This window comes from Hippopotamus amphibius, chromosome X (assembly GCF_030028045.1).
Source record: "Hippopotamus amphibius kiboko isolate mHipAmp2 chromosome X, mHipAmp2.hap2, whole genome shotgun sequence".
Lineage (NCBI taxonomy): Eukaryota > Metazoa > Chordata > Mammalia > Artiodactyla > Hippopotamidae > Hippopotamus > Hippopotamus amphibius.
Window position 1 is genome coordinate 35,941,405 of NC_080203.1, and position 5,191 is coordinate 35,946,595.

Here is a 5,191-nt window from a genome sequence, read left to right on the forward strand (position 1 = left end):
AGAACATAGCTATGCCCTGAGGTTAGACCTATGAGCTCAGTGTCCTTTCTGGCTGAGGGCCCTAAAGACATTTCCTGGGAAGGCAAGTTTACCATCCAGAATGTAAACACAAAAACAAGTGTGAGGTCTTATTTTAAAATAATTGTTTTCACTTAAATAACTTATCATGAATTCGTCTCTCACAAACTAATCTTTTCTGATTTTAGATGAGTTTTCAGTCTGTGTTTTATTTGCCACATAAAATGGTGCCATGTTTTGTATGGTACTAAAACTAGGGTGTTCAATTTTCTAGATCTTTTTCAAGTCCTGGTTATAAGAATTAATGAACGACTTCATAGGTAACTTACATGAATTTTCCATCAGTAATTATTTATTGAGCTTCTATTTTATGCAAGCAGTGGGCTAGGTGCTGCAATTAGTACGAAGATGTATGAGAAGATAGAGTCTTTGCTTTCAAAGAGTTTACAGCTTAGCCAATAAGATAGCAACATAAATGAGTACAAAAAATGGGAAACTAGTTATTGCCAAACTGTGTGATAGAGGGAGAGGTTCAAGGGGACTTGAGTATTCAAAGATATTATGAAGGAAAGAAAGAGCTAGGAATGAGTCTTGAGCATAGATCTAAATTACAAGAAATAATTGGAGAAGAAATTCTGTCAGCACTAGATTTAAACAGACCGTTCTACTGTCTACAGGGAATGGAGAGGAAGGGGAAGGCGAGTTTGTCAGGAAGCTGGTAAGAATGTGGGGCAAATAAAATACACAGGAGCCAAAATTTGTAAGATACTTATAATCTCATTTTTGTCACATCAAAAGGAGAAAACAACTTCTCTCTCCTGTCCTAACACTTAATGAGCAATTTGCCAGGGAGTTTAAGTAAATTTATTTGTAATATAATCACCATGGCAATCTTAGATCATTCCAGCAGTGGCAAGCTTATTTTATGGACTAGGATACTGAGTCTAAGAGGGTTCATGTGAGTTGTTAACAGCTACACAGCTAGTAATTATGGTGATAATAAACAATAATGGTGATAATATTTATTGAGCACCTGCTATTAAGCTTATTGAGACATAGTCACTTTTATTTAGTAGTAGCAGATACTGAGCTGCTTGCTTTGTCTCTCCACCTCCTCACTTTTCTTTGGCCGGGTCCCAGGACCCAGGAGATATGTATCCACCCGTATGCAGGAGTAGCCCACAGCATGACTCTCCCAGCTTTGTGGAGGGATTTGTTTTTGCACTGCTCGATGCCCAGTTGGTCAAGGAGGAGCCCAATGGGTCACTTGCCAGTGCTGTTGACAGTGGAGCTAGGGTTGGGACCCTGTGTTTTGTGCTGAAGAACCAGCTTGAAGGAGGGTGTGGATAGGAGACCCGAAACACCTCAGGATCCATTGCTTCATTCCCTCAGCGCAGCTACCGCACACATGGGTCAGCTTCAGGTGAAGGAAATGTGAGTTTAGAATCAGGCAGAGCTGGGTTCAGAATCCAGGCTCTGGCACTCACGAGCTATGGAGCCTTGGAAAGTCATTAAAGCCCTCTTGGCCCATGTTTCCTCATATATTAAATGGGATCAATAATAACCGCTTCATTGACTGTTGACCGTTGTCCGTTGTGAGAGTTAGAAGAAATAACTTGCAGAGTACAGTCCAGTAGCTGACATTAGTAGATGTTCAATAAATAATAGTTATCATTACAACTGTCTCCCATGTCACCAATGGCAATTCTCTTTCTCTTTTTCAAATTACCATTTGTGAGGAAGTTAAACAGCTTTGGGTTTTTTTTTTAGTTAATAAGTCCACATTTTTCTACTTATAAGTTGCTTTATACCTAATTATTTATTTTGGCTTAAATGTTGAATATGACTATTTAAAATTGCCTAAAGTTTCCTGATGAGAATTTGTAGATTATTACTCTGAAATTATGTAAAAGACGAAGACACATTTTTCCTGTGCATCTGGAAGGAATTCACATTCTCCCAAATGTACAAAACAGAAAACTATCCATTTGATGTGCCTCCCATTTTTTCTCTTGGTTATGACTAAAAATTTGTCACCTCAAGCAGCCATTGGCAAATACTCATTATTACTTCTTTCTTCGTTATTTGCTTTGTGAAGTCATTGATAAAATTCTGTGAACCAAGCACTACTCTAAATGTATAGTTTCCTATTTTAAAAAAGCCTTTCTCTACAGCCCTTCTAGTTTTGCCCTAGCCTATTATGCTGCCTTACCAAATGATGCCCCCTTGGGTGCCCAGCCATCCTGGAATTTGAAAAATAGTCTGGCCTTAAGAGTATAGGACTGGGTTAATTATAACCATTGGTATGTGAATCACCATTATCATCTCATCAACGTGGCTCCATTGACAAAATTGATTAATCAATCAAAAAATAAAACAATACATTGTATATACATTGTGAATATTCAATTTTAGGAGATAATGCCAACTTTTTTTCCCAAGTAGTTGTACAATGCATACTTCTGCCAGTAATGCATAAGAGATCTAGTTGACTCACATTCCCTCAAATGCTTGGTTTTTTCAAATTTTAAAAATTTTATCAATACAGCAGGTATAAAATGTTCCATTTCCTTCTTGCCTGCCCTCCCTGGATAAGGAAAGTTCATTACCAAAGTTAAGGTTTAGAACTTTTCTTACACACCTGAAACAGAATGGAATCAAATACGAGAACTTTTTCAGCAAAATGAGAACTACCAATGATATTCTAAGCCCTTGTTGGTTTTTAAAAATGAGGAAGGAGAAAGCAATTTAAAAGTAAGCAGTACCCAATTTAAAAGTAGTGAAAAGGTGCACTCCAAAATTTAAAGTGCACAATGAAGCTTATCTGTGACTGGTAAAGAACATATTTTCTTGCCTAAAATTCTAGAATAATAGCGAATGGAAGAGAAAAATATGAATTCGCACCTGTTTCTGTTTTTCCAACAAAGGAGACTTATTTCCAAGCTGTTGTTTAACCTGTTAGACTATAGATACTTTCTTCAGTGTGCAGACTATTTGATGGATATGAATACCAAAAGATGGAAAATAACGTGACAAACTATTTATTGAGTATGTGTTCTAATAGTTCACTTTTTTTAGAAGACCATTCGTCTATGAAGTTGTGGTCCCATTTAATTGATCATGTAGAAAAATACGTGTTCATTATTCCACAATTTTGAAAACCAGTTGCAGTTTCTTGAGTAATTGTTTTATATGTAAGTATGACTGCAATAGCCTTAATGCTAAATTATAATATTACTTCCAATATGCATACTCATCAAAATGCAATGCTGTAGTAGAGATAGTCCACCTAAAAGAAATTTAGTCAAGGTTTTTATCACTACTTCATCAGTGGCAGCCATTCTGTCCCTATTGCTGCTGATGTGTCATTAGTATCTACCCATGTCCCAGTAAAATTATGTACTTGCCTAGCATTAATTGCAACAATATCATTCAATCCCTCTTGTTTTTGTGGAAGAGGAGTATGTCTAAACAAACAAAATTTCCTTAATATAAAGATATGAAGATTAAAAAAAAACTCTGCTTTTCTTAGGCATAAGAGAGATACTACTTAAATACTGCTCCTAAAAGAAGACCAAACACACCATTTAAATATTTACTTGTATTTTGGGATATACGAAGCATTAGAGAAACATTTCTGCTGAAAAGTTAACTACTGGCATTATTAAAATCTTGATATTCTGTCATGACTGATGCAGACCAGCGAACCAAAATTGTTTTCAGAATCCAACAAGCATTCAGATTTTTACCTTCATTCTTTAATATAGTGAGAGTGAGCTACTGGGCACTGTACTCTTTAAGAAGCAGATCTAAAAGCTTTACTTTCGAATTGATACTGTGATCTAATGATAAGATACTCTATCCATGATCAATGGATTTTTTTTCTCAAGATAACTATATATTGGACATAAAAGCAAAATGTCTGTTTTGCTTGCTTTTCCTAATATCCTTCTCAAAAATTTAATCGATCAACCAGCAAATATTTATGGAGTGTCTACTATGTACAAGATACTTATGTGAATGCCTGGATAGGGCGTAAAAAGGCAAATAGACTGCTTAATGAGATGGAAGAGATGTTGATGGCAAATTCGCATACAATTTATCCCAATTCATAAGCTCACTTCCTGAAGATTCTGAAAGGCTGAAATGCAGGCTTCATTGATTCCTCCCCTTTTTACCTGTATAATCGTTATTGCTCAGAGCACACAATTTGGCTTTTGTAACATTCTTCCTTTTATGTTTGTTTTACCATAATTAATCTTATGTCACCAATAGGATTATGAGCAACCTGAGATGTCATAGATCCTAACTAAGAGTTACCTGCCACGCCCATAATTCCTGGTGTAGTGCTGATCACATAGTAATGCTCCATAATTGTTTTGGTTAATTAGTGTAATATTTAAGAGTATTTTATCCAGAAAACTTAATCTACTCATTCCTTATTCTAACCTCCAGAGACTCAAGTGGGAGGAAAAAGATAAAAATTCACTGTTATCACCATCAGCTACTAGTTCTGGACTCTTTTATTAGTCAAATGTTTATAGCAAATCATGTGAAAGCAGCATAATTTAGAGCAATAAACGTCATCCTTTTCCTGTGACAGGGGTATTTTGGTATGCAAATTGTAGTGTTTTGCTTTTTAAAAACTAGATTTCATCATTTTTGGTTCTAATGCAAACTTAATGCACTGCTTATTAATATGAAGAGTCAAAAGTAATGATCTTGGATTTCTATATTTTTCCCAAAAAATAAACTGAGAACTTTATGTTCTCTGGGGTGTGATATCATAAAGTATAATGAAGGCAGAACTACTGGATCTGTATTCTGCCAACTCCTACTATCCAAATTGCCACTGACCTTCCCCTGAAGGCTTTAGAGAGCCTGGCTCTACTTTTCTTTTCCTCTAATTCAGTCGATATCCCTTCTCACAGCTATAACTCTGCCATAGGAAATCTCAATCAGTCAATTGTGGGAGAGGAGTGGAAAAATTATTTTTAAGTGGCAGAATGCAATGTTGGAGAGCAAACAAAGCAAGTTGTCTAGGAACAAGTCATATATTGTAGTGTAAGGTACACAGAAACTAAATACAAATCATATTTACTCCTATTTCATTTGTTTTGGTGCCTCCTTTAAGAATTTAACATAAAAATCAACTCCCTAAGCTTATGAATAT

At 35.7% G+C, this 5,191-nt stretch overlaps 1 non-coding gene across 1 annotated transcript; it reads right to left on the reverse strand.

Moving 5' to 3' along the window:
* Nucleotides 1-1,168: 1,168 nt before the first annotated feature.
* LOC130842770 (small nucleolar RNA SNORA35) lies at nucleotides 1,169-1,297 on the reverse strand. The gene has a single exon (XR_009050563.1). It is a non-coding gene; the product is annotated as a small nucleolar RNA SNORA35 (small nucleolar RNA).
* Nucleotides 1,298-5,191: the final 3,894 nt, after the last annotated feature.